Here is a 12,667-nt window from a genome sequence, read left to right on the forward strand (position 1 = left end):
ATCCGGGTACAACAAACGGCTTTCCCTTGCATAAAGCCTGCCATACATACGGCCTGCCATACGGTCTGTGTGACAACCCGAAAATTTCCAACCAAATTTAAACTTTAATCTTTATATGTTTCCGACACGATAAGCAATATTTGTTAAGTTAAATTGCAAGAATTTTAAACTATGTTCATACATTCATTCAACCTCGACCATGTTCCAACGATTCACGAACCATTAAACGAATATGATTATATATGTATATGTGTATATATATTATAACTTGAAACGTAAACAAAATATTAGATTAAATACTTTATATGATTGTATCTGTTTTAAAATATTTATCAATGGAATTTGAAGATAAGATCAAATGATTGAATTATCAGATATATTGAATTATGATTACAAGTCTCTGTTGAAAGGCCCACGTTGATTTGAGAAATCTTTCCGTTTTAACAATATTCGGAAAATGGTAAAGTGATTTATAAATAAGAACAAATTGTCAATCATTGAGAACTAGACAAAGGATAGTGGAAGATTGAATCTCATAAAGACTCGATTGATCTATTTAGTTTCAAACGTACAAAAACGTTTTCAGTTTAAAAAGAACTTTATTATTAAAACGTATATAACTTTTATAAATATCTATAACCACTTTTGACAACTCATTACTTAACTAGTATGATAAAGATAACGATATTTATATTTTATTTTATTAAATATATATAACGATTTAAATTAATATTATATATATTTATACGCGTATTATACGTACATAGTTTTATACTTTTACTATACTTAAACTTTACCTTTACTTAATTTTTACTTTACTTTAACTTTAATAATTCACTTTAATAATTCATACTTTAATAATTCACTTTAATAATTCATACTTTAATAATTCACTTTAATAATTCATACTTTAATAATTCACTTTAATAATTCATACTTTAATAATTCACTTTAATAATTCATACTTTAATAATTTACTTTAATAATTCAAAAATCTATTATAAATAGAATTCAATAGGTTTCATTATTTCATAGAAACTTGAAAATATTTTTCTCTAAACTCTCTCAATCGATTTACATATATATATTTACTCCGTATTATTTCAAGATATTATTAGTATACATAAAATATTACGACGGAGTGCTGTCCGAGTGATTTCGAAATTGTTTTTCGAGTAGGATCGGATTAAGGAAATTATGGGTTATAGCTATGGAGGTGATTGAGTATGGTTCATGGGTATGCTCGTGAGGTCAATATAGTGTTTATCATTTCCGTTGCGTCTACGTACCTTTCCTGCAATATTGAATCTCAATATTGATACGTGAGTACTCATAATTTAACTTTTACATACTAATAGTGTATCCCTGACTAGTGCTCGAGTATTTAGGATTATGCATGCTTGTACTTTTGATATTGCCCTTAGACAGGTTAGGTTGAATATTGAATTAGTTACACTTGCGGTTGAGATAAGGTATAAGATATGCATGTCCTTGGAAAGCTAGCGAAAAATTAAGGACTTTTCCTTTAGATATCGAATGGTTTCGATGAACGGATTAGAAGTTATAATCAATTGAATTTTCTATATTTTTATTAAAAATGATTATTATTATCGTCGTTTTTATCGTCGTTCTAGTTTTATCTTATTATTATCATTATTATTATCTTTATCAATAAAAGGGATTTATTATTAAAAATTGTTATTTTTTTTATTATTACTATCGTTATTATCGTTAAAGTTATAATTAGTATTATTATTATTATTATCCAATTATTATTATTATTATTATTATTATTAGTATTATTATTATTATTATTATCATTATTAATATATATATCATTATTTAAAAATGGATATTGTCATTGTTATTATTATTATTACTATATTATCATTAAGATAATTATTAGTATTATCGTTAAAAATGTTATAGTAACTATCATTATTAATATTAGTGTAATTAAAATAAATATTTGTAACACCTAATTATTTTGATTACTATTATTATCATTATTATGAACACGATATAAAAGACAATTAAAAGCTATTAAATGAAACGATTAGGAAATAATGAGTAAGAGTATCATGATGAAATTAAAATATTATAAGATATTGATTTAGATAAAATTATCGTTCTTATTATTTTTATCGTTACTATTATTATTAAAAATATCGTTAGTATTAAAACTATCATTTTAACAAAAATTATCATTTTAATAGAAATGTCATTGTTACTATAAAATATCATTATTATTATTATTATTTTAAATAGAATTATTATTTTAAAGATAATATTAAAAATTATCGTAAATATTAAAGTTATCATAATTAGAATTATCGTTTTATCATAATGTCATCTTAGTAATTATAAATATTGATATTTTTATAATAATAATAATTATTACAAAATAATACAACTTTTACTTACTATCATTATAGATATTATTTTATCAAATAAATATGTGATACAAACATATTTTACTACGTGTAATAACTTACTTTAATAATACCTATCATATTATCTTTATGATATTAAATGAACCCTATAAATTTTATTACTTAATATATATAAAAGTATATTATATTATATAAATTTAATATAAAATTTTATTTATTAATAAATAAATTATATTATTTACTCTAATAAATCTTTTAAAAATATTTAAAAATATAAAACGATGATATTTAAACTATATATTAATCATGTATAGATTTTTGGAAATTATTTTGAGTCAAATTTACTTTTGTTGACTTTTGCATATTAGTCTCGAGCATTAGGATTGTGGTACACTATGACTTGGCCTAATTTGTTAGACAAATATTGACCAACACATAATTATATATAATTAATTTAGGTTCGTGAATCCGAGGCCAACCTTGCACTTGTTCAATGACGTTATATGTATTTTTACTACGAAATACAGTATGGTGAGTTTCATTTGCCCTTTTTCTCTCTTTACATTTTTGGGCTGAGAATACATGCAAATGCTTTATTAACTGTTTTACCATATTTACATGCGTGAGTTTCATTAATCCCTTTTTAAATGCTTTCGCAATATATATTTTGGGACTGAGAATACATGCGCTGCTTTTATAACTGTTTTACGAAATAGACACAAGTACTTAAAACTACATTCTATGGCTGGATTATTAAACCGAATATGCCCCTTTTTATTAAGTCTGGTAATCTAAGAATTAGGGAACAGACACCCTAATTGACGCGAACTCTAAAGATAGATCTATTGGGCCTAACAAACCCCATCCAAAGTACCGGATGCTTTAGTACTTCGAAATTTATATCATGTTCGAAGGAGGATCCCGGAATGATAGGGGATATTCTTATATGTATCTAGTTAATGTCGGTTACCAGGTGTTCACCATATGAATGATTATTTTTGTCTCTATGCATGAGACGTATATTTATGAGAACTGGAAATGAAATTCTTGTGGTCTATTAAAATAATGGAAATAAATGATTATGATAAACTAATGAACTCACCAACCTTTTGGTTGACACTTTAAAGCATGTTTATTCTCAGGTGTTAAAGAAATCTTCCGCTGTGCATTTGCTCATTTTAAAGATATTACTTGGAGTCTTTCATAGCATATTTCGAAGAACGTTGCATTCGAGTCATTGAGTTCATCAAAGATTATTATTAAATCAATTTATAGTTGGATAGTAGATATTATGAAATGGTATGCATGCCTGTCAATTTTCGATGTAAAAAAATTTTGTCTTTTAAAAACGAATGCAATGTTTGTAAAATGTATCATATAGAGGTCAAATACCTCGCAATGTAATCAACTATTGTGAATCGTTTAAAATGTATATGAACGGGTCATTTCAGTTGGTATCAGAGCCAGGTTAACGCCGTCCATGTGTGGCGGGTTAGTCGTAAAGGAGGTTCTCACAGTGTTACCTGTGACGAAGCATTGGCTCTTACTCCTTGCGATCCCTTACGAGGGTTGGCAGTAGCCGAGAGGCAGGCCCTAAAATCAGTATCTGAGGTACACTCAGTGGTCACCAGGCGGTTAGCTGGGAAGGCACTTGGTGGGACGGTGGTTGTCCCCACTGTATTTACAGTTGGTATCAGAGCGGTGGTCTTAGCGAACCAGGTCTGCATTAATGTGTCTAACTGATAAGTCGATAGGATGCATTAGTGAGTCTGGACTTCGACCGTGTCTGCATGTCAAAAGTTTTGCTTATCATTTTGTGTCAAAAATTAACTACTTATCATCCTCAGGAAATTACCTGCTTATCATTTTTAGTCTAAGACACGCCTTGCTGCATTGATTGCATGAATAGTGTATAGACAAAAATTCATATCTTAGCATATCTGCTAAATCATATCTTATCGTATCTGTTACTTTAAACTTTGCCTGACATATCCCGCAAAGTCCTCCGTAATCTACGAAATCTTTTGATCTATATATATATATATATATATATATATATATATATATATATATATATATATATATATATATATATATATATATATATATATATATATATATTCTATGTAATTAGAATACCATCCGTTAGCCAAAATCATTTCATATCGGAAAAAAAAATCCTTTATCCAATCGTACGAAATGGAATTCGTCATCAGTTCAAGTCACTCAGATTCCGAAATGGAATCCCATTCAAGCTCCGAAAGCAGTGTGACCGGAATAGATCAACCAATCAGTCATCACCTATTCTGGATGAATTGGGGATGGGTTCGTAGCCTCCTCAATCATTGGAGACAAGAATAAGGTGATCCCTTCCATCCACCACATTGCCCTCTTGACGAAGAACCTGAAGCACTTACCGACGAACCTGTCCGAAACACCATTTTATCGCTCATTTCCAGAGTATCTCGTCACGATTATATATTACATCAAATTTTAGATTTTATTTATCCGCTCGTCCGAACCGACAATCACCCCGGTGTAATAGAAGAAGTCAACGAGCTTCGCGCTCGGGTAGTAGCTTTGGAGAATATGGTGCAGAGATTACAAACACCAGCATCAGCATCAGCAGCATAACCAGTACCACCATCATCAACGCCAACAGTACCATTACCACCTCCAACCACAACCGCGTCGTAAACCTCAACTTCACAATCTGTCCCACGAGCATCAATGTCATACCCACCATAGATACCAAGGAGTACCTGAAATGTCCCGTTCTTATTGATTAAAAACGTTCCATATTAATTGATTTCGTTGCGAGGTTTTGACCTCTATATGAGACATTTTTCAAAGACTGCATTCATTTTTAAAACAAACCATAACCTTTATTTCATAGATAAAGGTTTTAAAAAGCTTTACGTAGATTATCAAATAATGATAATCTAAAATATCCTGTTTACACACGACCATTACATAATGGTTTACAATACAAATATGTTACAACAAAATAAGTTTCTTGAATGCAGTTTTTACATAATATCATACAAGCATGGACTCCAAATCTCGTCCTTATTTAAGTATGCGACAGCGGAAGCTCTTAATAATCACCTGAGAATAAACATGCTTAAAACGTCAACAAAAATGTTGGTGAGTTATAGGTTTAACCTATATATATCAAATCATAATAATAGACCACAAGATTTCATATTTCAATACACATCCCATACATAGAGATAAAAATCATTCATATGGTGAACACCTGGTAACCGACATTAACAAGATGCATATATAAGAATATCCCCATCATTCCGGGACACCCTTCGGATATGATATAAATTTCGAAGTACTAAAGCATCCGGTACTTTGGATGGGGTTTGTTAGGCCCAATAGATCTATCTTTAGGATTCGCGTCAATTAGGGTGTCTGTTCCCTAATTCTTAGATTACCAGACTTAATAAAAAGGGGCATATTCGATTTCGATAATTCAATCATAGAATGTAGTTTCACGTACTTGTGTCTATTTTGTAAATTATTTATAAAACCTGCATGTATTCTCATCCCAAAAATATTAGATTTTAAAAGTGGGACTATAACTCACTTTCATAGATTTTTACTTCATCGGGAAGTAAGACTTGGCCACTGGTTGATTCACGAACCTATAACAATATATACATGTATATCAAAGTATGTTCAAAATATATTTACAACACTTTTAATATATTTTGATGTTTTAAGTTTATTAAGTCAGCTGTCCTCGTTAATAACCTACAACTAGTTGTCCACAGTTAGATGTACAGAAATAAATCGATAAATATTATCTTGAATCAATCCACGACCCAGTGTATACATATCTCAGTATTGATCACAACTCAAACTATATATATTTTGGAATCAACCTCAACCCTATATAGTTAACTCCAACATTCACATATAGAGTGTCTATGGTTGTTCCGAAATATATATAGATGTGTCGACATGATAGGTCGAAACATTGTATACGTGTCTATGGTATCTCAAGATTATATAATATACAATACAAGTTGATTAAGTTATGGTTGGAATAGATTTGTTATCAATTTTCACGTAGCTAAAATGAGAAAAATTATCCAATCTTGTTTTACCCATAACTTCTTCATTTTAAATCCGTTTTGAGTGAATCAAATTGCTATGGTTTCATATTGAACTCTATTTTATGAATCTAAACAGAAAAAGTATAGGTTTATAGTCGGAAAAATAAGTTACAAGTCGTTTTTGTAAAGGTAGTTATTTCAGTCGAAAGAACGACGTCTAGATGACCATTTTAGAAAACATACTTCCACTTTGAGTTTAACCATAATTTTTGGATATAGTTTCATGTTCATAATAAAAATCATTTTCTCAGAATAACAACTTTTAAATCAAAGTTTATCATAGTTTTTAATTAACTAACCCAAAACAGCCCGCAGTGTTACTACGACGGCGTAAATCCGGTTTTACGGTGTTTTTCGTGTTTCCAGGTTTTAAATTATTAAGTTAGCATATAATATAGATATTTAACATGTGTTTAGTTGATTTTAAAAGTCAAGTTAGAAGGATTAACTTTTGTTTGCGAACAAGTTTAGAATTAACTAAACTATGTTCTAGTGATTACAAGTTTAAACCTTCGAATAAGATAGCTTTATATGTATGAATCGAATGATGTTATGAACATCATTACTACCTTAAGTTCCTTGAATAAACCTACTAGAAAAGAGAAAAATGGATCTAGCTTCAATGGATCCTTGGATGGCTCGAAGTTCTTGAAGCAGAATCATGACACGAAAACAAGTTCAAGTAAGATCATCACTTGAAATAAGATTGTTATAGTTATAGAAATTGAACCAAAGTTTGAATATGATTATTACCTTGTATTAGAATGATAACCTACTGTAAGAAACAAAGATTTCTTGAGGTTGGATGATCACCTTACAAGATTGGATGTGAGCTAGCAAACTTGAAAGTATTCTTGATTTTATGAAACTATAACTTTTGGAATTTATGAAGAACACTTAGAACTTGAAGATAGAACTTAAGAGAGATCAATTAGATGAAGAAAATTGAAGAATGAAAGTGTTTGTAGGTGTTTTTGGTCGTTGGTGTATGGATTAGATATAAAGGATATGTAATTTTGTTTTCATGTAAATAAGTCATGAATGATTACTCATATTTTTGTAATTTTATGAGATATTTCATGCTAATTGCCAAATGATGGTTCCCACATGTGTTAGGTGACTCACATGGGCTGCTAAGAGCTGATCATTGGAGTGTATATACCAATAGTACATACATCTAAAAGCTGTGTATTGTACGAGTACGAATACGGGTGCATACGAGTAGAATTGTTGATGAAACTGAACGAGGATGTAATTGTAAGCATTTTTGTTAAGTAGAAGTATTTTGATAAGTGTATTGAAGTCTTTCAAAAGTGTATAAATACATATTAAAACACTACATGTATATACATTTTAACTGAGTCGTTAAGTCATCGTTAGTCGTTACATGTAAGTGTTGTTTTGAAACCTTTAGGTTAACGATCTTGTTAAATGTTGTTAACCTAATGTTTATAATATCAAATGAGATTTTAAATTATTATATTATCATGATATTATCATGTATGAATATCTCTTAAAATGATATATATACATTAAATGTCTTTACAACGATAATCGTTACATATATGTCTCGTTTAAAAATCATTAAGTTAGTAGTCTTGTTTTTACATATGTAGTTCATTGTTAATATACTTAATGATATATTTACTTATCATAGTATCATGTTAACTATATATATATATCCATATATATGTCATCATATAGTTTTTACAAGTTTTAACGTTCGTGAATCACCGGTCAACTTGGGTGGTCAATTGTCTATATGAAACATATTTCAATTAATCAAGTCTTAACAAGTTTGATTGCTTAACATGTTGGAAACATTTAATCATGTAAATATCAATCTCAATTAATATATATAAACATGGAAAAGTTCGGGTCACTACAGTACCTACCCGTTAAATAAATTTCGTCCCGAAATTTTAAGCTGTTGAAGGTGTTGACGAATCTTTTGGAAATAGATGCGGGTATTTCTTCTTCATCTAATCTTCACGCTCCCAGGTGAACTCGGGTCCTCTACGAGCATTCCATCGAACCTTAACAATTGGTATCTTGTTTTTCTTAAGTCTTTTAACCTCACGATCCATTATTTTGACGGGTTCTTCGATGAATTGAAGTTTTTCGTTGATTTGGATTTCATCTAACGGAATAGTGAGATCTTCTTTAGCAAAACATTTCTTCAAATTCGAGACGTGGAAAGTGTTATGTACAGCCGCGAGTTGTTGAGGTAACTCTAGTCGGTAAGCTACTGGTCCGACACGATCAATAATCTTGAATGGTCCAATATACCTTGGATTTAATTTCCCTCGTTTACCAAATCGACCAACGCCTTTCCAAGGTGCAACTTTAAGCATGACCATCTCTCCAATTTCAAATTCTATATCTTTTCTTTTAATATCAGCGTAGCTCTTTTGTCGACTTTGGGCGGTTTTCAACCGTTGTTGAATTTGGATGATCTTCTCGGTAGTTTCTTGTATAATCTCCGGACCCGTAATCTGTCTATCCCCCACTTCACTCCAACAAATCAGAGACCTGCACTTTCTACCATAAAGTGCTTCAAACGGCGCCATCTCAATGCTTGAATGGTAGCTGTTGTTGTAGGAAAATTCTGCTAACGGTAGATGTTGATCCCAACTGTTTCCGAAATCAATAACACATGCTCGTAGCATGTCTTCAAGCGTTTGTATTGTCCTTTCGCTCTGCCCATCAGTTTTTGGATGATAGGCAGTACTCATGTCTAGACGAGTTCCTAATGCTTGCTGTAATGTCTTCCAGAATCTTGAAATAAATCTGCCATCCCTATCAGAGATAATAGAGATTGGTATTCCATGTTTGGAGACGACTTCCTTCAAATACAGTCGTACTAACTTCTCCATCTTATCATCTTCTCTTATTGGTAGGAAGTGTGCTGATTTGGTGAGATGATCAACTATTACCCAAATAGTATCAAAACCACTTACAGTCCTTGGCAATTTAGTGATGAAATCCATGGTAATGTTTTCCCATTTCCATTCCGGGATTTCGGGTTGTTGAAGTAGACCTGATGGTTTCTGATGCTCAGCTTTGACCTTAGAACACGTCAAACATTCTCCTACGTATTTAGCAACATCGGATTTCATACCCGGCCACCAAAAATGTTTCTTGAGATCCTTGTACATCTTCCCCGTTCCAGGATGTATTGAGTTTCTGGTTTTATGAGCTTCTCTAAGTACCATTTCTCTCATATCTCCAAATTTTGGTACCCAAATCCTTTCAGCCCTATACCGGGTTCCGTCTTCCCGAATATTAAGATGCTTCTCCGATCCTTTGGGTATTTCATCCTTTAAATTTCCCTCTTTTAAAACTCCTTGTTGCGCCTCCTTTATTTGAGTAGTAATGTTATTATGAATCATTATATTCATAGATTTTACTCGAATGGGTTCTCTGTCCTTCCTGCTCAAGGCATCGGCTACCACATTTGCCTTCCCCGGGTGGTAACGAATCTCAAAGTCGTAATCATTCAATAATTCAATCCACCTACGCTGCCTCATATTCAGTTGTTTTTGATTAAATATGTGTTGAAGACTTTTGTGGTCGGTATATATAATACTTTTGACCCCATATAAGTAGTGCCTCCAAGTCTTTAATGCAAAAACAACCGCGCCTAATTCCAAATCATGCGTCGTATAATTTTGTTCGTGAATCTTCAATTGTCTAGACGCATAAGCAATCACCTTCGTTCGTTGCATTAATACACAACCGAGACCATGCTTTGATGCATCACAATAAATCACAAAATCATCATTCCCTTCAGGCAATGACAATATAGGGGCCGTAGTTAGCTTTTTCTTCAATAACTGAAACGCTTTCTCTTGTTCATCATTCCATTCAAATTTCTTCCCTTTATGCGTTAATGCAGTCAAGGGTTTTGCTATTCTGGAAAAGTCTTGGATGAACCTTCTGTAGTAACCAGCTAGTCCTAAAAACTGGCGTATGTGTTTCGGAGTTTTCGGGGTTTCCCACTTTTCAACAGTTTCTATCTTTGCCGGATCCACCTTAATACCCTCTTTGTTCACTATGTGACCGAGGAATTGAACTTCTTCCAACCAAAATGCACACTTTGAAAACTTAGCGTACAATTCTTCCTTCCTCAATACTTCTAACACCTTTCTCAAATGTTCACCGTGTTCTTGGTCATTCTTTGAGTAAATAAGTATGTCATCAATGAAAACAATGACAAACTTTTCAAGGTATGGTCCACACACTCGGTTCATAAGGTCCATGAACACAGCTGGTGCATTAGTTAAACCAAACGGCATGACCATAAACTCGTAATGACCGTAACGTGTTCTGAAAGCAGTCTTTGGAATATCATCTTCTTTCACCCGCATTTGATGATACCCGGAACGTAAGTCAATCTTTAAATAAACAGACGAGCCTTGTAGTTGATCAAATAAGTCATCAATTCTCGGTAGTGGGTAGCGGTTCTTGATGGTAAGTTTGTTCAACTCTCGGTAGTCGATACACAACCTGAATGTACCATCTTTCTTCTTGACAAACAAAACAGGAGCTCCCCACGGTGATGTGCTTGGTCGAATGAAACCACGCTCTAAAAGTTCTTGTAATTGGCTTTGTAGTTCTTTCATCTCGCTGGGTGCGAGTCTGTAAGGAGCACGAGCTATTGGTGCAGCTCCTGGTACAAGATCTATTTGAAATTCAACGGATCGATGTGGGGGTAATCCCGGTAATTCTTTCGGAAATACATCTGGAAATTCTTTTGCAATGGGAACATCATTGATGCTCTTTTCTTCAGTTTGTACTTTCTCGACGTGTGCTAGAACAGCATAGCAACCTTTTGTTATTAGATTTTGTGCCTTCAAATTACTAATAAGATGTAGCTTCGTGTTGCCCTTTTCTCCGTACACCATTAAGGGTTTTCCTTTTTCTCGTATAATGCGAATTGCATTTTTGTAACAAACGATCTCTGCTTTCACTTCTTTCAACCAGTCCATACCGATTATCACATCAAAACTCCCTAACTCTACTGGTATCAAATCAATCTTAAATGTTTTGCTAACCAGTTTAATTTCTCGATTCCGACATATATTATCTGCTGAAATTAATTTACCATTTGCTAATTCGAGTAAAAATTTACTATCCAAAGGCGTCAATGGACAACTTAATTTAGCACAAAAATCTCTACTCATATAGCTTCTATCCGCACCCGAATCAAATAAAACGTAAGCAGATTTATTGTCAATAAGAAACGTACCCGTAACAAGCTCCGGGTCTTCCTGTGCCTCTGCCGCATTAATATTGAAAACTCTTCCGCGGCCTTGTCCATTCGTGTTCTCCTGGTTCGGGCAATTTCTAATAATGTGGCCCGGTTTTCCACATTTATAACAAACTACATTGGCATAACTTGCTCCGACACTACTTGCTCCGCCATTACTCATTCCGACACCATTTGTTCCTTTTGTTCTGTTAACCCCTGGTCCGTAGACATCACACTTCGCCGCGCTATGACCATTTCTTTTACACTTGTTGCAAAATTTGGTGCAGAACCCCGAGTGATACTTTTCACACCTTTGGCATAGCTGCTTCTGATTGTTGTTGTTGTTGCGGTTATTATTGTTGTTAAGATGATTGTTGTGGTTGCTGTTGTTGTTGTTGTTGTTGTTGTTGTTGGGCCATTTGTTGTAGTTGCGATTGATGTTGCGATTGTTAGGATAGTTGTTGCGATTATTGTTATAATTGCTGTTGTTGTTGTATTGGTGATTCTTATCACCATTTTCCTCCCACTTTCTTTTGACTTGCTTCACATTGGCCTCTTCAGCAGTCTGTTCTTTAATTCTTTCTTCAATTTGGTTCACTAGTTTGTGAGCCATTCTACATGCCTGTTGTATGGAGGCGGGCTCGTGTGAACTTATATCTTCTTGGATTCTTTCCGGTAATCCTTTCACAAACGCGTCGATCTTCTCTTCCTCATCTTCGAATGCTCCCGGACACAATAGGCACAATTCTGTGAATCGTCTTTCGTACGTGGTAATATCAAATCCTTGGGTTCGTAACCCTCTAAGTTCTGTCTTGAGCTTATTGACCTCGGTTCTGGGACGGTACTTCTCGTTCATCAAGTGTTTGAATGCTGACCACGGTAGTGCTTAC

Source organism: Rutidosis leptorrhynchoides, chromosome 6 (assembly GCF_046630445.1).
Source record: "Rutidosis leptorrhynchoides isolate AG116_Rl617_1_P2 chromosome 6, CSIRO_AGI_Rlap_v1, whole genome shotgun sequence".
Classification (NCBI taxonomy): Eukaryota; Viridiplantae; Streptophyta; class Magnoliopsida; order Asterales; family Asteraceae; genus Rutidosis; species Rutidosis leptorrhynchoides.